At 37.7% G+C, this 26,387-nt stretch overlaps 1 protein-coding gene across 13 annotated transcripts in view; it reads right to left on the bottom strand.

Annotated features, from left to right (window-relative positions):
* tenm4 (teneurin transmembrane protein 4) overlaps window positions 1–20,111 on the bottom strand; it is a 150,788-nt gene extending 130,677 nt beyond the window's left edge. For 11 of the 13 annotated variants that reach the window (XM_085131020.1, XM_085131023.1, XM_085131024.1 and 8 more), the window contains exon 1: window positions 19,589–20,111. The gene's annotated coding sequence lies outside the window, so the exon portion shown is untranslated. The other 2 variants (XM_085131021.1, XM_085131022.1) reach the window with 2 other exon arrangements.
* Window positions 20,112–26,387: the final 6,276 nt, after the last annotated feature.

Raw genomic sequence — 26,387 nt, 5'->3', positions numbered from 1 at the left:
CTAGTACCGGTACCGAAAAAAAAAGAAAATTTATTCATAACACACGTGAAAAGACCAAGGAAAACCGAGTAAACGATAAAAACGATAACAAAATAACGCTGAAAACCGATAAAAACCCTGAAAACTATACATTTCACACCTGAGCCTCAACTCTTGCGGCCCGGTACCAAACGACTCACGGACCGCTACCGTTCCGAGGCCCGGGGGTTGGGGACCGCTGCTCTAGTAGGCAACATAGAACCAATCTATAAAAAAGTAAATAGAACATTAGGTAATTATTTTATTACTTAGTTTAAATGAACTAAAACATGTTAACCTATTGCTTTATTTGTCAGGAACCAGAAACTGAATTAATAAATGAAGAGATACCTTGTATTAGAATTAGGTTGTTCATCTCTGCAATCCCTTGATGACGAATGCAATAATAAATGTTACATTTCAAAACATGCTAATGGTACTTTAAATGATTCAAGGATAGATGAGGCATTACTAATCAGTCATGACCCAAGTTCAGTACTCAAGGAGGCAGACTGCTACATTTGCAAAAGCACAATGTACGTTACCATTCCCAGATAGCTGCCAAATGTACGAAGCTAAACATAATTATTGTACGTGAATGCTACAATGATACAAAAGAAACAGTAGAAACAAATCTGTCCCAAGAGTCAGAACGTCAAAAAGAAAATACTTCAAAGTCATCAGAAAATAGATTTTGTAGCACAGCACAGTGAACGACCATCCAAATAAAACGAAACATAAAATGCAATCGGAAGGGCAGACAGTTATTTTCTCATTCATATGCAAACAGAAAAAAGGTGGTATGGTGCTACCTTCCCCCTGTCAAATACACAACCTGGTTGTAAAAACCCTGTAGAGCTTTTAAATGCTGTAAATGCAAACACAGCAGCATTTTCATATTTATATGTACATCTCTCATACGTATCAAGAACAAAAAGTCTCACCAGATATGTTGTTTACAGATTCTGCCCCAGTGGATGTTCTTGTAAACAAAACAAAAAGGCTCACAGCATGAAAATGCCATTCACACAAGGAATATGCTATGGCATTTTTATTATATGCATGCAAGACAGGGGTCAACCCAAATAGATTTAGCCCTGTGGTGCTGACGGTTGCTGAACAGGATATTAGAGGAGGCAAGTGCTTAAAAAGACCTAACAATGAATGGTAGATGTTTTCTATGTCATATCAACTCCGGAATAATTAAAAAATTGTACAGTATTGTGCAAAAGTCTAGAACTACTCTTCATTTCTTTCTGACTTTGTTTTTTTTTTTTGTTTTTTTTCTACATCAGCTGATTTTCAGTTTCAGTTTGTTAAGCCATTTAACACTGACCTGGAAATTATTCATGCGGAAACTTTGGTACTATAAGCCTGCCACAAAAATGCATAATTGGCTCCAGTCTGTTTAGTTGAATCTGAAAAATGGCACAGATAACAGAGTTTGACAGACAAAGAACAGCATTTTGCATCAACGAGGTGAAAAGTTGGCATATGTGTTCTTAAAAATAAAATAAGAAAACTGGAAAACTGCAGGAAAAAAAACCCAGCAAAGTCCTGACACAGGACCTAAGAGATACAACTGGCCCTTTGGTTGGTCCAGCTAATATTTGCAGTCAGGCTATGTATGGCCATCCAAAATACTGACTTTCAAGCTCATTAGAATTGTAGAAAGTCACCTTTTGCATTATATACTGTATTAAATCGCTGCAGCTAATGTAAAGAAATAAGGAAGGCTCAAACCGTTTGCACAGTAAAGTATTTGTCTGTAAAGAACTACTTGTGGGTTCGGTGATACGCAGGTATGTGCAGTTTATTGTGTATATTAAAAAAAAGACTGGGTCTTCCTATATAGTGTGTGTTACAATACATGTATTGTCTTGTCGTCACCACATAGAAAAGAACCAACCATGACAACAAAACAAAACTGGTGTAGACTATTTACCATGAAAGTAAACACATGAGAAATTTTCATATGAGCAGATTGAGATTATGGTTCAGCAACTTATTTATGGTTTCAGACAAGTGATTTGTCTAAAATATCCAACAACTATTTATATGAGAACTCAGTGAGTTGAGAGCCATGATCTGCTCGGTTTTAAACTTGCGATGGCCAGACCACTGTATTCTTTTCATAACAGCCTTGTTAATCATTTTCTTTTCAAGTTATTTAAAATTGGTAAAAACTTTCTGCAACACTGTTCACAGCCCACACAGCGACATGAAGTCCTTGAACCGACGTTAACAAATAAAAATAAATCACTGAAACAGGAGTTATGAGCCTGCCAGATGACAACAATAAATAATTGCTGCTATAGGTCAACTTGTGTTCTACACAACAGCGGTTTCATTTTTACTATGACTTTCTTCTAACTCAGCATACCAGGACCGTTCCCAGTCATGATCTAAATCACATAAGCTCCTCTGTGTGTTCAAACACATGCAAAACTATTCAGGCACATATAGCACTCCTCTAAATAAAGCGGCTGAGAAGGCTGAGAAGAAAATAAAGGGAACTAAAGGTCTGACTCACACCAACATTAGTCTGCACAGAAGTTGCACTTTGAGCTGAGCGTTTTCATTTTTGTCCTCATCTCACACTCTTTTGCACTTTCCACATTTTATTGGCACATATTTCTTCAGTGCACTCTTTAGAAGAGCATCCATATAGTCTTGTGACCAACACGTCTTTGTGAGAAATTTACATGTTTTAGCACCATCTGGTCTTTATTGTTTCTGGGAGTCTGCCATGTTTTAAGACTTCTAAAAGAGACTGACCTTGGGTGACTGCAGCATACAATCAATTAACAGCTCAGCTGCAACAATAAAAACACAGTTTCACAGAGAAATTATGCATTAATTAAAACATAATACTGAATGCATTAATTAAAATATTATACTGAATGCACGCTAATCTTTGTAAAATGATCGAAAGCGCTTAGGAAGAAGCGACGATAAAATATTAAAATTACATGCATTAAATTCATCACCGGTTAAAACGTGCAAAATTATGTTTGTGTTATTGACACTTGTTTTACATTTGAAGTGGAAATCATAAAGGCAGATTAATTAAGAGAAGAGCTGATTAAATCGGATGTATAAGAACTGTGATGCTACCGTATCATGGATAGTGATGATAACTGGGCGTAGTTGTGGTAATCGTGGAATAACAGATTCATCAATCTACTGGTCGGTCCATGAGTATAATTAAAAAAGGAAAAAAAGGGAAAAAATATAAAAGGAAAAAAGAGGAATGCAAATCCTTCTGCTTTAAAATGAGCCCAAAAATCAAGTGAGCATTTTCACCAAGTTGTCATTTTACACAACACTGCATTGAACAAAGAGAAGCTGAGCAATACAGACACAAGGCATTGTGTGGGTGGCACAGTGGGCAAGAGGGAGAGACAGAGAGTTGCCAGTGCTCTTTTACTACTGATTAAAGCAGATCACTTTTTCTTAAATACTCAGAAATTAAAGGACAAAATTGAGGACAGTCAGATTATTTAGTTTCCTAACATTAAACCTAGGGCTGTTTGATATAACGATATACATTGGATGACGATATAAAAACGTCTATCGTTTCATTTTACGCTATCGTTTGTTTTGTGGTGTCGCAAAATAAACTGTTTACAGCAATATTTTTTCATTATTTTGATGGTCACTGTAGTGGCTATATTAATTGCTTAAAGTTCTCTCTTTCTCTTATATTTAATATAACCACACTACAGATGGACAAGCGCTTGTTTTTATGTGTTGTACGTTAGCAACAACCGGTAAAACCACCGTGTGTCCGCTTGTTTATTTTCCACATAAACCTTTCACAATAAAGCTCAAGATCCTGTTGAGACTTTTCAAAATAAACTGAATCACGCGAAAGATGCAGAGAATTTACGGATGAGCAGCAAAAAAGAGCCGCCAGGTGCTAAAAAATAAACCTTAGACTCAAATGTTAAACAGGCTTTTCCCCGCAGCACGCTGTGTAATAAATACTCACAAAGAAAACGGCGGCTGTTACAACCTATGTCTAAATATGTATCGTTTCATGCATCAGTTAAAACACTCGACTCCAGGTACATGACGCGCAGCTGGAAACACTTCACGCAAGTCGAGCTGCCCGAGATTCACAGAATTTACAGAAAATGTCACATTTTTGTGATTTATATCGTTATCGGACGATAGATGTCTTAATATCGGGATATGCGATTTTGGTCATATCGCACAGCCCTAATTAAACCAATTCCAAACAAGCAGTACATGTCACAGGAATTGCGCACCGTGCTGCTTATGTTAACACTTATACTTGCAATGTGACATTTTGGCACCACAGTTCTAGATCAATGTCTATTGAAAATGTTTTGGGAGCAGGCAGCTTCCGAAGCTTGTTGTTCAGCTGGAACACCCCACAGCCAGGAGCAGCTAAGTAAGGAGTGACTTTACCAACAGCTTTAAGATAAGAATGGTGCAACATGGGTGTCACTTTAGATCAAGAAGCTTCACCATATGTAATCTATCATGTTATACCAGAGCATATGCACAAACGGCATCACCTCTAAACCAGTAGTTTTGTAGGCTGATAGAATTTTTTTTAAACTGCAAGAATCTTACAGGAACATTCATAAAGTGACATCAGGAAACTGTGCACACATATCACTCATTTTCACTCACAGCTTCTGGGTCTGCCATCTCTTTTTTACCAGAGTGAGAGAGTGCTTGGGGTTCTTCTATTTTGCAGTGCCACTTTATGATTTAGGCTGATAGGGTGCATGTATTTTTACATAAAAATACTTTCTGCCGTTTTAAAGCAGATGATTTCGAACTGGAAGAGGCTGTGAGGGCACTCAGTAGAGTTAGTGGGTTTGAAGTGCATTGAGCAACTCTGTTGATCTACAGTGTTAATGCATGCATGCTGTGGCAACCCCCATTACTTATTCAGCAGTGCACATGTACTACATATAAAAATGACAGCAAAATACTTTAGCCTGCAAATAGGATTTCTGAAAATGCAAGCTGGCTGTGAAATTAGGAATAAGCTCTCTGATCCAAGAACACATTGCATTATTGTGCAAAAGGTCATGTGTCGGTGCACAGGACCATCAAACGATTTTTATGACCAGTAACTTCCCTCAGCAGGAATTGCAGCAGCAATTTTGAACATAACTTGTGATGTCTACTAATAGTTATATGTACAAAGAAATACATGTAACTGTAAAACAATACTCAAAACCCGACATACCAGTGATGGTGAAAGTTTCTTTCTTTTCTGGAAAAGCAATATCACAAGTGGGTGCAGTGTCTTCACAATGTTCCAAGAGCCATGCAATAAAATGACAGCACGAATACAAAAACATTTGTTGACTAACCACAGCTGCTGTTACTTTTGATGCAGTGATTTCACACTTAAAAGATTTCAGGTGAGGTATCATTTAACCTGAGTGACTAGTGATTCTGCATACAAAAGGCACTTTTAATCAGACGTCACTCTGATCCACTGCTTATGATACAGCATAATCCAAGAACCGCGTTTCCATATGCTGCGCGAAAGTCCAATTTCTAAAAATAAATCCAGAAGCAAAGCTTTTGAGTCAAACAGCTTTCATCTAAGTCTACCTGAATACTGCCAGAAACAAAATACCACAGAAGCAGTTCATCGAAGCTCTGCAACCGCATACTATTGCAATGCATCTGTCATGATATGTTCTCAAATGTATTTTTTTGAAACATACTATTGCTTTCAACTTTTTAACTGGTTAACATAAAGTCCTATTGTGCAACAGATTTTTCTCTAAGAAAATACTTAATAGCAAATGGAGTGTATGTGCATGATGCAGAGATCTCTGCGAGGGAAAAATGAGTTCAGTCACCCAAACAAAATATTATCTTCCTTGTAAAATGGTTGTGAATTTCTTATTTAATAGTTTCAACAATAGAAATGTTGATGACTGCTACACAAGACTCCTCTGTGTGCACATACAGTCAATGGAAAAAGCTTTTCATAGGACTCTGTGCAGTACTGAAAAGGTAAGTACACTGCGATTCAATAGCATGTAGATCCACCTTTAGAAGCAATTTCTTGAAGTAATCATTTCCTGTATGTTTGTATCAGAGCCTCACATCATTGTGGAATAATTTTGACCCACTCTTCTTTACCTCTTATTGAGGTTTACAAGCATTCATTACATTATAAGCACAGCTCTCTTAAGGTTCTGTCACAGTATTTCAGCCGTTGATATCTTGACTTTTAGTGGGCCACACCTCGACTCTCTTCTTTTTCCGATTTGCTGGTGTGTTTGGGATCATCGTCCTGTAGCGTTATCCAGTTTGGGCCAAGCTTTAGCTGTTGGAAAGATTCCCTCATGTTTGATTCTAGAATGCTTTGATACTTTGAGTTCATGGTCGACTCGATAGCTGCAAGGTGCCAAGGTCCTGTGGCTGTGCAAAAAGCACAAAGAATCACTCCTCCACCATTGTGTTTGACAGTTGCTATGCGGTGTTTGTGCTGATATACTGTGTTTGGTGGTGCCAAATGTCTCCACTTTGCTCTTGTCTTTCCAAAACACATCGTTCCAGAAGTCTTGTAGTTTATTCAAATACAACAGGAAGCAGTAAGCATGTACTTAGTCTTTCACAGGTTTACATAGACGCCTGTATATGAATATGTAAAAATAAAGTATTGAAAGTGTTTTTGCATTGTTTTTCTTTTTCTAAGCATAACAAACTACTGACAAATAATATTTCAATTTTTTAATGAAATAAAAATGAAAATGTATGGTTTTCAAAAAGGCAAAAGGTAACATAAATCTAATTCATTTTGAGTTTGACATTTGACTCTAAGCTCTGTTGCTTCCAGCTAACTATGCATGAATGTAAATCATCTCATCCACATCAAAAGTTGGCAGCTTAAGTTTCAATGAGGTTGACTATGTGCAGGCTTAATGTTGCCGGGGGGATTTTTTCGCAGCTACAACACTGCATGCCACACTAAGTTCTATTTACACTGCATCCTCACAGTAGGCGGTGACCACCATGATGTCACATAATGATCCCGGCTTGGGAAAACTATCACGCCATGATGGGTTGTGTGAGCATCACGGGGTATAGATTGGCACAACATCTTTATCTAATTAATAATCTGATTATTTACTTCTGCTCCAGAGTAACGTGGGAGTCAATGTCCTTTTGAATTTGTTTTGTCCCTACATTTCCAGTTAAACAGATAATAGCTAATGTTCTGATTTATGACAATTCAAGCTACTGATTGAGTTGTCATGAAATACTGTAAAAGCCTAAGGGCTTCAAAATAAAAGCCCTCCACTGGAGAACCACTACAAAGCTTTTGTTGTAAAGCTGAAAATTCTAAATTGTGGAGTGCTGACTTTTTTTAAAAGCATCCAAAATTGATATTTTAGTACATTCATTGCTAAATCAATAAATACAACAAAGAATAAGTGAAAGAAACACTTCACCAAAAAAACAGTTTGTAGTTACAGAGGGTACATGTTTTGGACAAACAGCATTACCAAATTGAGCAGCTCGCAGCCCTTTTAATGAAAACAATCACATTGCAATGTCTGCACTGTCATTATGGTTGCTTTGTGACTGACACAGTATGTGGACCCAGCCACATGAGCATCTGCCAATAGAGGATTTGCAAGAGTTCTTAGAAAAGACAGAATGTCCATTCAGTTTGAACATAGTTTACTTGTACACAAATTGCTTAGTTCCACAAATGTGCTGTAAATGGGTTGAGTCCTGTCGGCCTATTTATACACTATATATATATATATATATATATATATATATATATATATATATACAGTACACTTATATATTTTTACAAGACAATACAAAAAAAATCTACATTTTTATCTTGACTCAATAAAAAAACAAATACACTGAAGTATGAAACAGATCGTAAAGGTTCTACTGTATGTTCTGTAATCACTATGCACGCCTACTCCAGTAGAGTATTAAGAGCTACATGGTAAGTACTATATGTGCTCCTGTATAGGATTTGGATTTGCTTGCCTAGACAACTTGGCAAGGTAAGTATTCCCCGAGGTCTTAAATATCACAGCTTTGGTTGATTATTTGAAAAGAACTTCAAACTAGCAGGTCTAGTCAAATTTGCTCATTTACTAGTCTACTTTGATGATTGCTTATATAATTAGTGCAACACCATTTTGTATGATACAATGTTGACCCTGAGTGCATCATAAAAAATGACTTCTTCCAGATAGGTCATAATTACTGAGAAAGATAAGCAATTTTATAATAGCCAAGCCATATTAAAAACCAGATTTTCATACAGGAATTAAATACGTTGACAATAAAGCTTTTTGTCAACTAAATTACACCCTCATCTTGAATGTTAAAGTGCTTAAAATCAAAGCTGCTCAGATTTACACCTTGGCACACAGGAATTATCTCCTCACTAGTGTGAAACGCCATTAACACAAATACTGTGGTTAAGCATAAGCCTGCAGAATGATGCTATTGCATAATGGTCATAGCTGTTGCCATATTGAAGTCATGTACGTATATGCAATAGTTTAATTTAGATTAAAACGTGTCCTATTCATAAAGGAAATGGTGCAGTTACAGGTCATTAACAACAATGTCACTTGATTCAATAACAATGATGTGCCATAGTATGGGAAAAATTGATGTGCCGATTAATAGAAAGACACATTATATCACAATATATATATTTCTTATTAATGTAAAAGTGATATTTTATTATTCCTTGTCAAAACAGCATTTGGATAAAGTGCTTGGGGGGAAAACAACCATTTAAACACACACACGAACACACTATATGTGTATACTCCTCTATATTCCTTTTTATGCCTATCAATATCACTTTGATGGTTTAATTTTCGCCTTTGTTGTTCTAAACTCTCAATAAAACAACATCTGCATGTAGGCTACTGTAGCTCGTGAAAGAAATACAAACAAAGCAAATGCTTTGCATCTACGAGCATGCCAAAGCGCTGTGTTGCTGCTTAGTCTTTGCTGCATACAACAAGTGCATCTTGGCAGAGCAATGTCAGCAGCAGCCAAAATCTTCTATTCTTGTCTACATTGTTGGTTCCATTATTCTTCCAGTTAGGCAGCCATGTGGATAAACAGGCCACTGTAAGTTTCAAGTGCTCCGATAACAATAAAAATACACAATAACCAGATTGCAGACACTTTCACGAACATAAGTCAGACACAGGGTAACAAGTCACATTAGTAAAACACGTGTTTGTGTCAAGTAGTCCACTGTGAAAATATGTTTGCAATCACAATGGCTAATGCAGCTTGTAGGTGATCGCATAAACACATGCCAATCAATGTTTACAAAGCTTCTTACAGTGATTTATGTATTTTGTTGGTTAATGTAAAGTAAATAAAACTCACACCTGTATTGTTTTCTCCATTTGAATTTTGCATGGGACAGGTCAGCAAACTTTGCTTCCATTTTTAGTGATGACGTTTCATTTTTGAACAATGAGGCCTGTCACCAAATGTCATCTTACCACTTCCTTGCCATCTCGTCACTCTTTTCACAACTTGTCACATTGAAGCCCTGTCTGTGACATGAGCAAACTGCTAGCTTCCTTCCAGGCAGGCTAGTGGGCTTTATTAATATTTATAGAATAACAGCTTAAGGCCATCCCCCTTGAGAGCTATCACTCCACTTTGCTGCCTAACACTTGCAAAATATATTGACAACTTCTTTTCCACACTTCCCTGCCCCTGAAATCCCCCCAATGCGGGTGCAATATGCAGCAGGTTTCAAAAATGCCAGTTTTCTGAAGGAACAAAGACTTTTAGTGCCATTTGATTTAAAAAACTTGCAAATCTGTGGAATCTGAATTCAGTTTGGAAGGAAAATTTTAAAAGGGACTGGGTTCTTTTTTTTTTTTCAGACAATCATAATGTTATGTCACGGATGTCACGATGATGTCTGACTGGGTGATGAAAGAAAGCGCTGCTGACAGGACTTTGATGACTCAGATATAACCAGCCAGTTTTAACCAGTTTTCAGTCAGAAGTTTGGACCAAGAACTTTATGGCACAGAAAATCTTCCCATGTAGTTAAACTTCAGTAGCTACAAAGAGGAACCTTGACACCAAGTGACACCCGCAAAGACAAAATCAAAATCAAAGGGGATTGTTTCCTTCCTGAAACAACATCAGATTAGTTGGATTAGTAAGACTCAAAGAAATTAAAAGATAATTTCACCAGTCCTTTCCCTAAATAAATGTTTCCAGAGCTCTACTGATGGCTACAGGCAGACTATATTACCCCATGGTAAGCGTTCCCCAGGCATACAAAGGTAAATAAAACTGCGTTCAGGTAGCAGCTGGCAGTAAACCCCACAGTGCTCTTCTTATCCATGAGCTGAATTAACATACTTTTAGGCTCTTATCCATATGACACTTAAATATTATAATCCTATATTAAAGTAAAAAGAGACCCCCTGCCAAACACAAACACACATACACACAAACATGCAAATCCCTATGCTAATAGCCAAATACATACAGTACAAGAATTGAACAGTTCATATTAGCGCTTTCTACATTTTAGAAGCATATAAAGTCTTGGACATATAATTCAGGAGACAAAGTACTAACAGATGCTGACAGCAAGTGGATGCCAACCTTATAAAAACACTCTGATCTGAAAATGTTTTTAATTTCTTTAAAAAAGGCTTAATCAGTCAGGAGTATGATAAGCTTCTAAATGTTCTGCATCTTCCCTTTCATGTAGTCCTAAATCACATCCTCTAAAAATGTCTCTGTCACAGCAATCATAGCTTAAACTAAAAGCAACAAATTAGTGTGCGATTAGAGAGGGATTCAGGACTGAAGTCAAGCACTTTGAAGTTAAATCTTACAAACAGTCTGTAGCACTGCAGAGTAAAACTTTAAACTCCAAAGTAATCACGATGCCTACTAAGACCTTAATCAATCTCAAGCCAAATTTAAGCAATATAAGTTAAGATATAATATAATATAGTATATCTACACTACGGCATGTATGTTTTGTTGCCCAACAACCTGCTAACCATTGTCACAACTAAACACTGTAATCCAGCCTTTCATGAGTAGATTTCATTAATCTCAAACAAACAAAAAGTTCAAATACTTACTGCATTTACAAAATTAGAAAACATTCAGATCTGTTTTCAGGCACTACAGTTTGGTAAAAACATCTCTGCTGAGCATTGACTAAATAACAGCTATGTTTGTTCCAGACCAGACACAATCTCCAATTTTCAAATCAGGGTAGTAACAAGGCCCGCTACCACCTGTCACAGCAGGTTATTCCCATACATTAAACTGTCTTCTCACTTGCGCTTCAATTCTCACGAAATGTATGGTTTGAGACATTTCATAAATATGCGTGTAATCAACATATCAGTGCAACTGATGTTCTTGCTTACCTAATCTTACACCTACATTAGATGAGCGGGACATGTAACCCTGGAAACCTAGAAAATGGAGGAGAAGCTTCCAAAAAAAGTTGATGCTGTGACAGTCTATTTTAACCAAAACCATTATCTTTTTTTTTACCTAAACACGTGGTTTTGATGACTAATTCTAGCCTAAACTTAAAAAAGGGACTAAGAACCAACAACCCGACATGAGAGTTAGACTTAATGTAGGTTATTACTGAACCACTCCTCACGCAGACTACTGTCAAAATGTACATTTTTCTAAGTTATTTAAAGATGAAATTTATTTGTATTAGAAAGGTACTAAGGCTTAGACAAAATATGCTTCCCTCAAAATGTGTCTGAGAATTGAGTTTCATTGGATGGCATAGTAATTTTTAGAAGAGGAGACAGGGTAAGCCACAGCAGAGGGTGGTTACTTTAATAAACTGGCATCACATCTTTGCCTTCAGCAATGCTGTTCCTTCTTGCACCATGTAACATGAGCCTGGGACAGTTACACAAAGCAAAGGGTGTTTGGACTTGGGCGGATGGCACTTCTGAAAAACCAAACTAATACAGTAAGGACATGAACTCATTTTTCGATTTTCAGAGCTCTGTGTCAGCACCCCCTATAAATCCGTGCAGTGATTCAAATAAAAGTACGGCACTGGTATTGCTGTGGCCCTATTATTATTCATAACATTATATAGCCATATTGACTTCTTATTGTATATGCTGCTTTTTCAACTGCAAATCACTGGGGTTTAATTACCTGCAAATTAACTGCTGTTTCACTATCTTGCATAAGATTATCCTGGTCATGATGAAATGCCACACGGGACGCTGTTCTGATGGGAGGATTCGAAGACACAGAAAATATAAGATGCCACTTTGTTAGTGTGATAGATGCAAGGAACGTGACGCCTGCCAGCTAAATCACCCTCATAATGCGACTTTCAAACGCTGCAAGGACATTTTATAATTCCTGTCACTTTCTCAAGCTCAACATGAGCAGAGGTTCAGTCATCACATTACTAGCTTTTTCATCTACTGTCCATAGCTGTAGCAGGCCACAGCATATACACGCAACAATGTGAGTGGGGCAAATTGCTGCACTGCATTTAACTCAAGTGGTGTAAAACACATTGACCCGACAGTTGGGCAGAGTAAGTCTGTGAGCAGTAGTTGAGAGCAGTTTGAAATGGTCAGCCTCAATTTTTCTCCATCAGTGTAGTTTTTCTTTTAGTGCATGATGGGCAATCAAACAAAGGTTTGGAAGGCCAGGGATGTCAAATCTGCTCTTTTAGACCAAACTGCTTGATAATTTCCACTTTGACATTCAATGTATGACACATTTTAGGCTGTGGACCATCTCAGTTTGCTTAATTTGCTGCCTCAACGGTCCATTTTGTTTTGCATTTGCTTTAATATATTTTGTTCAAATATTTGAGCAAATTCTACTTAAAACCAAAGCTATTTCACTGGTCTCAATAGAGTGATTATTATCTAGTGAGCCTTACCAAGATTTGGTTTTGGTTTATGTAGTGCATCTAAACCTTCAAGGAAACAGCTGAGCTGTGGACATGCATCTCTGCATACACTTTGGGTGACAAGAGACCCAGGGGAATTTATTTCCCAATTTCTGCTTGAAGACAAATGTAGGCTATACCAGCTGTCGTACTTCAAGTCATGGTTAACCTTGTTGACATACAGCAATGAATCATTTAGCCTAACATAATTAGTCAAAATAAGTGTACTCATATCAACTTCAAGAATAAAAACTCAGGGGAACCCGTGGATTAGAACAATATAACATGCAAGGCACAAACTAGCATTGTATTGGGTACAAGTGAGTAATTGAATGCTTTTGTGAATAAATCTAAGCATGTTAGAATTCAGATTTTTGCCTCATGTGTGATCTAACACTATATTTCTATTAGATTATACTGCAATTCTAGTCAAGAAAAAAAATAACTTTTTTTTAAATTAATTGCTGTTTTGACCGCTATCTTCCTGGAAAAGACGTTGATGGTTATAAGGAAAAAAATCTGTATGTGTATTTGTCCCGTCTCCTTTTTCTCTTCTCTTTCCCCACACCCAAAACAGGTCAAGGCAAATGCCTGCCCCTGCCCGAGCCTAACTTTCTTCCTATTAAAAGATAGTTTTTCCTTGCTATTGTTGCACAAGCCTGCTCACAGGGGATCGAATGATTGTTGGGGGGTTTTCTCTGTAATACTGTAATGTCTTTACCTTATAGTATAAAGTAGTTGAAGGCAACTGTTGTTGTGATTTAGCTGTATTTAAATAACAGTGAAATCATCATCATCATCATTTATTTATATAGCACTAAAAACACACCTGGTACCAAAGTGCTGAACAATACAACTATAAATAATAATAATAATAATAATAATAATAATAATAATATAAAGATGAACTGTTTAAAATGACAGCATATTTTTGGTACAACCACATTTTGCAACTGTTAACTGGCAAAGATCCTGCGAGCACCAACACCCTTTCTTTAACTGTTAAATTTGACATTCTAAAAGAAGGACAAGTGAGAAATTATCATGAAACTACCTGACTATATCCCTGCGTTCAAGAAGCTGCCGAATATGCTGGGGGCATTATCATCTGAGAATATGGAGATAAGCTCAGAGAACAGTGTTTGCACTAAGTGCACCTGGTCCTCTAAAATGGCCTCATATTATTTGGCTGTTAACAACCATGCAAGGCAACCATCAGATCTAATGACCCTACTGAGATGGTCATTCGTCCCATTACGTGTCCAGAGCCATATTTAAATGTGGGAATGAGATCCTGTCAGTTTAAGCCATGCTTATGCTTGCTTTCCTCTAATTTTTGAAAAAGAAAATAGGATAACAAAGCAGACTAAGATGTTTGAGATTTATGTATTTCAAAGTTCTAACTTCTAAATCCTGGGCAGTACTAATAATTGGAATTACTCTAGAACTAAGTTTCTAATAGCATTTACAAATTTTTTTAAGCAATGAAGTGTTGTCAAGATCATATTTATTCTAATAGAATATATTGATAAATAAAAAATATTTAATACCCTGTTCTATCCATAGGCAGAAACTGCCACAGTATTACATCTGCATTTTTAGATAAACACAAGAAAAGGTTATAAAATGACAGAATACCAGTAGTTGAGGCACTGTGGTGACTTACACATTATTCAAATAAAATCAGACTGGTTGTATGTTGTATGCACACATGTTCAATTCAATTCAATACAATTTATGTATTTATACAACACCAAATCACAACAACAGTCACCTCAAGGTGCTTTATTTTGTAAGGCAGACCCTACAATAATGCATACAGAGAAAAACACAACAATCATATGACCCCCTATGAGCAAGCACTTTGGCAACAGTGGGAAGGAAAAACTCCCTTTTAAGAGGAAGAAACCTCCGGCAGAACCAGGCTCAGGAAGGGGCGGCCATGTGCTGCGACCGTTTGGGGTTGCAAACAAAGCCATTACCTGTAACCTAAAGTAGAAGTGAAACTGTGAGTGAACGATAGGAGACAGACGTTATGTAAGGTTTTTGATACGAGAGAGTAGAAAAGGCAGCTGATATCTATAAAATTGCAAAAAATGACCACTGAAACTGATTCAAATATTCTCAATCGATGTGAAATAATTTTACTTTTTTTTGAGAACACAGCTGCAGTTTTGTTTTATCTATTTCTTTTTTGTTTGTTTGCTTTAGCTCTCTGTAATTCTGGCCTAAAGTAAACGTTTGAAATTTGAATTTGTGCTTCGTGAGAGAGCTGAAATTCTGACACATCTTTTATAACCATCTAATGCAATTAAAAATGAGAATGTTGATTTTTGGCAGCTATTATTTATTCAGGGTGCAGTTTAAGTTTGAAAGAGAGGTCTCGTTCAACCTTCCTTTGATTTGTCTCTAATTAAAATAAAAAGATATACTCTGGTGCTAAGTTAATGATTTTAGCTATTAGATTCAGACACCCTGTGGTTATAATCAGGAGCCTGCCCAAGGTGTTTACTGTACATGAACTGGTGATCTGAACATGTCATTTGCAGAAGCAGGAAACAGACCAACAAGTAGCCAGTGGCAAGAAAGAAACAGCCGCTGCCAATGATGTTACATTTCTTTAACAAAGTCTATTTTTTTCAAATCTTTTCAAATCAAATCAGTGGCATAGACAATAATGTTATATCCAACAACAACACATAAAATAACAGCAACTGGTAAGAAATTTCACTTAAAAAAAATATAGAAAATAGTCTCTGCGCAACAGAACAGCTGGTTTTAAACCATAAAAGATGATTAATGCATGAACCATGGCTATCACTATAAATGTGCCCTTAGTTCAACTAACCACTTTACTTTGATTTTTCTTCTTTTCTATCTAAAATGAAATCAGATATGGGAGGATAACGTAGTATAGCATAAGAAAAACAGGCTAGTGCTCTGTTGTGCCACTGAGCAGACAAGCATATATCAAAGTAGAATTTGTAAGGATAATCAGTACAACACCTGCAAGTTGTCATTAGCTTCTGCAGCAGCGAGATTCATCTTAAAAAATTGCTACACGCATACTATGAAATGTCGGACACAAAGGGGAGTCTGTTGCCGTGTTCCCAAGAGGAGAAATACTATCCTGTGTCCGGGGGCTCAAGTGCATAATTTCACCCTCAATCTCACTCCTCGAATACTTTGAGTGATTCTGACTTTCAAAGCCCCATACAGGTGTAAAATTCCACTTCTTTTTTTTAAATGATGCCATAAACTGGAACACACATTCAAACAAACAAAGGATTTCAGCACACCTGACGTGAGATCAAATGTTTGTTTGTTCATAATTCCCCTTCATTAATAAATCTGTAAGAGAATAATATTAAATTAAAAAAGAACCTCTCTCTTTTTTTTTTTATCTGGGACTTTTGGATCTCTCTTTGTTTACCTAGTGAAATGGGCCCCAGTGTAGTCGGCACAGCAGCAATACAGCATCAAAGTTAACTTCTTGAGGTATGTTTTTTCAAGGAACCGAAACCACCAAGGTGAATTCAACAGGGAACTGCTCTGCATTGCAATTTTCAGCCTCTTTAGTTGTTTAAAAAGTCCTTAGCTTTTTCAGTTTTTTCAGGCACTTGTCACTTCACATTTTTGTTGATTTACCAACTCACAACAAACCCCATGAAGCTTTCTAAAAGCACTAAAACAGACTGCCTCGGAAAAAAAAAAAGAGTTCTATTTTTAAAGTTAGGTTGACAAGTCCCTGCTCTTTTACTTCAGTTTTGTGCACGTCCAATTAGAATGATTCAGCATAGAATTCACAAAAGATCTGATCTAGTGTTATTAGTAGTACTAAGGAGGAAGTCTGATTTTCCAGAAAGAACTGCTATGCTTGATTAGCTGGTCATTCGGTAGCACCACATGCTTTTGATTTTTACAGTGTCCTCGACTTGTCACGCAAAGTCTGGAGCTGGCGTGTCAACATTAGGAGAAAAAAAAGAGGTGTTTGTGCGCATTTGTGTGGGCACGCTTGAGTGAGAAAAGTGTGCACGTATTGCTTAGCTTTCATGTCGTGTAATCGTGACAGCTAGCCATTAGCTCTATATGTGATAAATCACAGCATGACAGGCTGCAGCTTCAACTAAACAATGCTCCACACTAGATAATTCACCTCTGCCTTTGTTGCACTCAGAGCTTCTAAGATGAAAAAGCATGTGGATCACACACTGTATAAATTAGCAGAAAAAACTAAGAGATAGTATGCAAGGAAAATATCACAGATAGTAGTTTTGACTTTATTGACACCCTGATCAATTTAAGGTTTTTAGTCGAGCAAAACAGGTAAATGCTGTATTCCTGTCCATTTAAATAATGGATCCATCATTTAAATGGATGTCACATCCTGCCTATCGTCGTGCTCTTCCCACTGATCAAAGAGGACGTACTCTTCACCCAAACGTGCTACCATTTTTGCTCCCTAGATGATGGTACAGTTCCTACAACAATTATTACTTGAAATACACAATATCCCCCCTGGAAAACTCCATGGGGAATGAACCATTTCATTGTTTCCTCTCTGTCATCCTTCTGCCCCCGAACACTGCCAACATTAGTTCAAACATAACAATCGGTTATAGAATATAACAAGGTCCAACCACAACTTTGATGTCATCTTTCTTTCAGCCATCTGTCCCTTGGAGAATAGCTGCGCATTCAGTTCACAATAAAATGACAACTAAGGCGAAAAGACATGCAACAGATTTTTCATTTGTGACCACAAAGGGAGGGCTGTTCCCCCTCTTATCATGCAGAGAACTAGTGCTGAGACTGCTTCTCAGAGCTCATCAGCACGACAAAGACAACTGAGAGAATGCAGCCCTGTTCTACAAAGGTTAACCTCGACGGGACCTAACAACTTCAGACTTCTCATTTGATGTTCACTCCAAACACTTGCCATAGAGGACAGAGGGCCCCTGGATTCCCCTGGCTTTAACCTCTCATATCAGAGGTCACTCATCCCGCTACTACCAATGTCACTTGTGAGTTCTGTTCTGTGTAATCTCGCCACGTACACAGAGTAGTTTCTTAATGTTCTGGTTGACTAAAGCAAGTCTTGAGAAAAGCTGGACTATCAGCAGAGACAAGAAACACTGCAGTACCTTTTCTCAGTTTATTCTTAAAAATGTTCCCTCTGACAGGGAAACTTCACCAACTACTACTTATCAGACTATGTGACTTTAAGAGTGGCAAATTGTTGATTATTCAAATGCATGACTAATGCATTCTAATCTGTTTGATATCAGTTTATGTTTTGTGTTAATTTTTTTTTTTTTACACAATTCTTTTGTATGACTTTATTTGTAGTTAGACATCATTAGCAACTCGACAAAATCTATCACCGTGATGTAGCACGAGGCCAAAAATCTACGAGCAGCATACTATTCTCAGAAGTGTGGGTGTGTGTGTTAGCCTCACAACTTGCCGAGTCTGAGTGCCCTTCAGTCGCAAATGTTTGTATGCTGCATTAATTGAAATAAGGGGATTTATTTATTCACCTTAGTTAATTCAGTTGGTTCGATTGTGACCCTGTGTGATAACCCAGCTTGGAGGGCTCGACTTTGGAAACTTAAAAAGATTTTATAAAAAGTCAGAGTGAAACAGTATTAAATTTACAGTGATGTTGTGTCACAGTTATATTCTGACTTATATCTATATATGTGTGTGTGTGTGTGTGTGTGTGTGCGTGTGTGTGTCTGTGTGTGATTCTATAAAGACCAAAGTACGCCCTGTATTAATATTATTAGTTATTAATATTATTACTATTATTATGCTGCAGCAAATCAGCTATGCAGTATTCCCTGGGCCTTGCTTCATGCTTCATTTAAAAGCTGCCGACACAATTCACTAGGCTGGTACTGTTACTCCACTATAAGGCTCCTACAAAGTTGAATATGGACGCACCTGTATTTTAAAAAAGACAAGGTGTGTGTGTGGGGGGTCCCAGACACTTCAAACCCATTCATTTGCCCCGTGATTTTCTCAACAAATAAATAAATAAATGACTTGTAACATAATGTAATGTCGCAGCCTACTCTTAGAGGCAGTCACTGTACAACACAAGGTTAGGCTTACAGTCATACATCACAGTATTTTAATCTACCTAAATTCAGTCCTTCCACATCCTTATTTATGTGCCTACCTCACATCATTTAGGACACGCTGCAGCCATTCCTAATCCTCAGCCTGCCAGGAAAAGCAAGTATGGACTTTTTGATCCTTTTGCTCGATGTCAGATCTACACAGCGCGATGTTAAGGCAGTCTGCAGACCCTTTGGGCTGCTAAAACCGAGGAGCAGGTAAACCTACCGTGCTGCACCGCTCACGAAGCCCCCGTTAATCGCTCGCTCGCTCTTCTTAACGTGCAAAACAAAACGGGCAGATTTACAACGAGCCAGCACAATCAAACGCTATGTTCAAAAACAACACACGTCTGTAGTGGAAGCGATCGCGGCTCCGTGCGTTAGTTGTCCGTTTTTGCTCCGCTGCTGCATGATGTTTGTGTGCCGCTGACCCTGTTTTCTGCAACACAGGCACACACACAAAAATCAGTAAAATAAACCTTACCATTCTGAAGACACATCCAACGAAGCAGGCCTGTCCCGTTGACAATTCACTATTTCAGTCTGGATTGCTCCCCCAAAAGCTCTTATGCTTCTACTTCGCCGCCGTCTTCTTCTTCCCTCCCTTTCGTTTTGATAGTAACCGGAGTATTTCCACTGTGCACGACACGGTACGGCTGAAAGAAATCCTCCTCCTCCTGTTCTTCCAAGGTGCCGCTGCTGTTGCTGCAGCTGCTTACAGTGCTCTCAGAGAAGCAGCACACATGGACGAGAAAGGCAGCCGTCCAAGATGCCCATTTACATGCACAGCCCTAATTGAACGCCTTCAAAATCCTTAGGGAGAAATATGTTAAACAGTCCCCGAACACAAAGTGGGAGATAAGGTGACACGCCAGCCGACGTGCTGGGGAATGGCAAGCTCCGTGGTCCCTCACAATTTACAATTACGAGTTTGGAGAATAGATGAGTGAGCGACTGTGCGTGGTCGCCCCCTTCGGTATGGGCTACTGCCGCTATATCTGCCCGTTTTTCTCCGCGGAAAATCGCTCTAGTAATAACCCTAGGGGGGGGGGGGGGGGGGAGTGTTGCCCTAATGTTATTTACATTCAACACATTGTGTTTCATCCTATTTTCCACCAGACACGAAAACCTAAGAAACATATTCGATAGATAACAATTTTAAAGGAGTAGAGACTTCCAAAACATAATTAGGACTTAATAAGTTAGACGTGACTGATGTCCTCCTATTAAGATTTGGTCAAAGCGCATCGTTTTTAATAATTATAAAGGTCATAATCAACCAGAATTAGTGTTGCACACTGCAAGTGCGTCCTTCCATATGTGTGCAGGGTGCCAGTTGTTACTCAAAATGTCCATGTGTAGTAATGTTTTATTTTGGAGGGAGATACTTAACCATTACAAATATAGTCTATGAGGAAACATTAAATAAGCTTGCCTACTACTTATAAAATCAATGGAATGGGAATAAAGAAACATTAAGCTGCGATTTAAAGTTAAATGGTAGATTTTGTGTTAAGTCGCAATTGCTGCTGATATGATAAAACCGAATTGTTTCCAATGAAGTCAACACTACGATGTTTAAAATAGGCTTTCATTAGTAAATGCAACCTAAAATGTACTAATAAAGTTGTACAGCTCAGTATTGCAACATTTGAGAATGAGGGTGTTTCCCCCAACCTGTGCTGAAACCGCTGACACTAGGGTTTGGTAGGTTAACGAGGAGACCATCTGTCTTATTTCATCTGACAAAACTTTTGTCTGGCCAGGTTCTGGTCCTAAATCCGCTGCCCCATACTTATCTCAAATTCCTAGTTTCTCCTCCTTGGTTAAAAAGACTGGTCAAGAGTTCCTGGCCCTGGAAGTGTGTTTGGTCACCCAGAGAACAAGAGAGGGGCCATGTGTGGCCTTTAATTCACTGCATTGTCTGCCAAAAGCTAATCTTGGCCAGGCTCAGAGTCTTACTGCTCATGGACTGTGAATGGATGAGTGAAAAGTTAAATATGCTTTCAAATGTAAAACTGAAGACCAGCCTGGCATTGTGGTTTGTGTCATTGTGGGAATGTGAAATTTGCCGTTGACCCAGGCAACAGGAGGAAAAGGGCCGGCTTCAGTTTGAGATGCTGTATTCAGGCTCATGTTTGCATGCGATAGGCTGTTATTCAGTGGTCATTACATTGATTTTCATGCCGCTCCATGTGTAAAAAAAGAAACTGACGGCTCACAGTGGTAGCCTTTACTCAACCGTCACACAAAATTGATGGCACACTGTATACATCAGACACCAAATCCATGTTGTTGGAGCTCCATGATTTGACCTTCATGATATACGTATGTTTGTTTTGGTTAATGCTCATTGCTTTTGTAACATAAAATTCATGGGAAACAAACTTTTTAAAAATCAAATGGACAAGACACGCTCGTAACAACAGGCAGGCAGACCAGTGAAGTGATGATCTTAACAGAGATTTGGTAGAGTAAATAAAGAGGAAGTATCTCTACCAGGAGTTGGTAGAGACCAAAATCTGAGCTAAAAGATACCCAGTACCACACTTACATGTGCCACATTGCCAGACATGTGACTATATTGCTTTTAACTGCTTGATTTTTAAACAACTGTTTGTTAACAACTTTGCCTGAAAATAGCTGCTTTAGCCCCTCCCCTTTTATGCACACTTGCTTCTGATTAGCTGTTCTTGAAAACCACAGCTCTAAGAATATGAAAAATTGTCTCAAGTGATTGGAGCGGTGTGAAGCCAGATCTTTTAGCTCAGTAGAAATACTTGCACATATGCTGACTGCAATACTTTAAACTTTCACGTGGAATGTGAGCAGTCACTGTGATATAACTAATATATGCATCAAACACATGACTAATGACCTTTGGCAAAACTGGGTTACACCAGCAGCAAATAAATAAATGCTTACATGCATAAATAAAAAAATATAGGATACAGAATACAACTGATCATGTGAAAATACAATTTTCTTTGGACTAAGATAAATTAAAATGTACATATCTAACATACTAGACTGGTTCTTGTGAAATAAAATTCACATTTATACAAAACAGAGAATATATTCCTTTGCAATGAAGAATTTATTATCACAGCTATGCAGCTTTATCTTAACTACAGAGGGAGATAGCAGTACCTGTTCAGAGGAGTGATAGTCATGTAACGTGAATGTTAATGGCTGTCGACTCTCATAATCGGTGTTATAATTAGAACATGGCGCGCATGTGGTTGGAGACAGAATGCGGTAAATAAATATCTTATGGAAAATCCATATCTCATTGCTGCCATTAGATAGTGGGCTTGTGAAATATGAAATCAATAACTCAGTCAGTTGATCTCTTTTAACAACAGAAATTCTGGATTGTTTAAAACCATATAGCATTTGGAGCTGTTATTAATCAATCACACAACAACTGATTTCAGTCCCTTTGCTAATCACTTGGTTGTCATATAAGCTTGTGAATGTTCAGTCTCCAGCAGTGCATTCTTGTAATATCAAAGAGAAAAATATGTTAGCTTTTGAATTAAGACTCAGTGCTGTGACTCAAATTATATGCCCCATAAAACTCCTAATTAGGGAATGTTGGGCTATGCTGTCCTCTTACTTTCCTACTTTTCTTCTAATGAACAAAGGGAATCATTAGAAAACACAGACACGTGGTATGTGCGGTTCTCTACTATTCTTGCATGCTGTAATGCTGTTATAAAGCATCTTATCAGTCACAGCAGAACACATAAATCACAAAATATTCAAGAAATCCTTTTCATTGGACCAAAGCCCTTTTCTTTATATATATATAAAAAAACCCAACAAAGCTAAATGAAAACAGTGGTGTATAAAGACAAGTCTTCCATCACAGTCAATGTGGTGGAGGGCTGTTTAGATTCAATCATTTCATTTTATTTACACTCACAGCAAGTGACTAATTAGTAAATACTTTGCACTAAAACAGTGGCCCTCTGTTGAGCTAATTTGGTTTTATTCTCTTTTGAGGAGAATATGAGGCAGCATATCGTCATAACCTAAACTTCTCTGAACTTGAATGCTTTAGCCATCTTTCTAAATCCTCAGTGTCAACCACCAGGTATAAATTAGTTCTAATTTTAATATTCAGAAGCTTTAGTGCAACCGTAGAAAAAGTTAGCAATTAACAGACTTATGGCATTTTCAACTTGCTGAATTTAAACCCCAAATTACCCATAAACGTGTCTCTTTTACATTCAGACTCACAGGGCATCAGTGTCACACAAACATACTACAAAAAAACACTAGACAATAAACTCTGACTTTGAAGCGATGCCCCCAATGCCACCCATTACCAGTCAAAACTCCCTTTAAAAATTATTTTTTGATCATCAGTTGTTCAATGAACCTTTTTATTTTGGTAAAAGTCAGGGAAAACAAAACTGAACAATCTGACATACTTTGGTTCAAAGCGTAAAGCTTATTATTATAAAATAATTATTATAATTTAGAAAATAGATAGAAAAATTGTGGGATTACTTTGTTTTTCATATTACAGGGTGATATGCCCTCAAATGTCAGGCTGGAAAATAAGCAATCAAATACAAAAACGTAATGGCACAAACTCCCAGCTCTGATTCCTGAACCCTTCACAGACAACTTTACAGTTTATAGGAAAGAAAACTACTGTACAATATTAGTAGTATAAAGATGCCACTTGCACACATGTAATGACGGCACTACAACACAACAGCTGCACAGATAATCCAACATTCAATTTTTAAAATTCAGTAAAAAGAGTTTTCATATATTATAAAAAAGAGAGGATGGTAAAATCTGTTCCTACATTTATGTTTGTGTCACAATCAAAAATCTCGGCTTCCTTCACTTTTCAAGTTGTGATGTACTAAGAGTAGCATCAGTGTGTGACTGCTTACTATTTAAGCTTATTAGGAAGGTATACAAAATGTTTTGTTGTTGCAACCACTTAATACTAATTAGATTTGGAATTTATAGCACTGATTGACTTGGTAAGGTTATATATATATGAGTTGGAATTTACTGCAATATAGCAACACCATCTCTGAGTAAGAACACAGTTATTTACTCTAAATCACTTTTCTTGATTTGGGTGCACATTTGGAGCTAAATTTGGACCTAAAATGTTTTCTAAATTACCATCAGAGCAACTTTAGAGTGTGATGAACCTGTCGTTATTCTTTAGTTTTATTCCTAAATTGGCCACTTAAGAGCAACGTGGCCCGCAGACTTTCTAAATTCAAACCATGTTTCAGGCTTGCATTTCAATAGTCCTTATTGCATTGTGATTGCCACTTTCAGAGCGACTAAAGAAAGCAATTTTTAGAACCTTTTCCCTTTTTTGATGGTCTTTCAAGATCACTGTGTTGACATCAAGCGAATTACCACTCCCAGTTTGTTTGCTTTCAATTTTAGCAAACCAGTTTGAGGATTTTGTCGTCAAATTACTGAGCCAAACCCAGCTTCAATCACAACTTTCTCGTGCGGCAAACTTTCACTTCAGTTCTCATGCTTGTCAGTTCGAAGCTATTTCCCTCAAACTGTAATAGGATCAGGGCTCTGAACTGCTTCCACATGATTGATGAAAGATTAAAAGGATTGTTGAGATTGAAGGCACATTTAGCTCCCTACTGAGGTCCAATTTCTTGTCCTTGTGCTGGCAGTAGGGCTGCCACCATGCAGATGAGAAGATCACTGCAGTGAATGCCAATAATGTGAAATGGTTGTGCGAAAGTCTTGAGGACATGGCAACAGGGAAAAGCTGGCAATCATTTTAAATCTGACTATTCCTCAGAGGGTCTAGAGTCAGTAATGGTCATAGAGGTGAAAGAAAAAATAAGAACGTAAAAAGGATAACTAACGAAAAATCAAGACAACAGTTGTGATTTTAGCTGTTACTGATTGTTTGCTTTCACCCTCAGGAAGCATTTGACAGCTTTTTGATTGAAGACACAAACCAAATTATCAATTTTTTCTACTTCCATCTTTAATAATTGAGAGCACATTTATGTGCCTTAGCTTTGCCCTTCATACATAAATATATTTAGTCATGATTTGCATTATGCAGTATACATGGGTCTGAGTTGTTTTCTGTAATTTCAGTGCCGTTAACGTGAGAATTTTAGAACGCCCAACATTAAGCATATTTAAGATGTGTCCACGAAAAGCATTACACGACTGAACCTTCCTACATATTTTCAGCTGTCAGTTATGTTTTCCCACAGGGTATCCATGTCAAGTTGAATGTGACGGAGCTCTGTAATTAGAGGTAATACTAAATTAAGAATTAGCAGCTGAATGATATGAGGCGACAAATTGTTATTTTAGTGGGAAGTTCTCAGCTGCATCACACAGTTAGGTGGGTTGTGACATACCCCAAAACCCTTAAGTGTCAAGGAGTCATTGCCGTTGGACACACTGTTTTAACTGAAGCACTTTTATTGCATTTATTTATGTTTAAAGCGGAAGAATATTTCACCTTATGTCTCCTGTTGTCACAGTATGTTTGATGCGATCAGCACACTAGCTGGCTTATACATGTGAAACAGAAATGCAAGAAAGGCAAGTTTTGACCTTGAAACTGTGTCATCCCGGTGTCCTGACCCTCTATTCCATGGAGGCATATGATTAGTGGTGACCAACAGCGATAACGACTGCATGTCTGTCAAAATCAAGCTGAAGCTCAGTGCCCTGACTGCTGTCTCAGTATGAGCTGAAGTGTGGTGTCAGGGTCTAGGGTCAATTTACCAATTCAGCAGTGCATTAAGTCATTGCCTAAGCTAGCTCACCTCTGCAGTTATTAATATGTGATCCTAAGCATAAAATAGTTGCAACATGTCACCACAGACACCTTTAGAGATAAGCTATTTGGAAAGTGTTGGCAGCTGATGCCCTAATGCATGCACATATGTTGGATGCTGCGCAGCTGATGAATTATAAAGTAGGCTTACGTTGCAATATATTACACACATCTCATACAAGGGTGAACACAGACAAATGTCGTCATAAACCATAAGTAGCGGAGCAATATTTTTTATTTTTTTCGGTTATCCAATTTCCTTCAATTGTTGAAGAAAACTGGAGCCTTGTTGAGTCATCTGCAATTGATCAAAACAATTGAAGGAGACAATCTCCAAGCAGAGTGCCGCCTCTTTCAGATGCAGAGAAGAGGCTCTTGATCAGATCACAGTGTATGGTCTGAATACGATTGTAATCAGCATGTTTTGCGTGGATCCTACTCTGGAGTCCACTCAGAGCTGTCAGCT

Source organism: Neolamprologus multifasciatus, chromosome 14 (assembly GCF_963576455.1).
Source record: "Neolamprologus multifasciatus chromosome 14, fNeoMul1.2, whole genome shotgun sequence".
Lineage (NCBI taxonomy): Eukaryota > Metazoa > Chordata > Actinopteri > Cichliformes > Cichlidae > Neolamprologus > Neolamprologus multifasciatus.
Note: the sequence above shows the minus strand (reverse complement) of the source record. Positions and strands in the feature narration are given on the sequence as shown.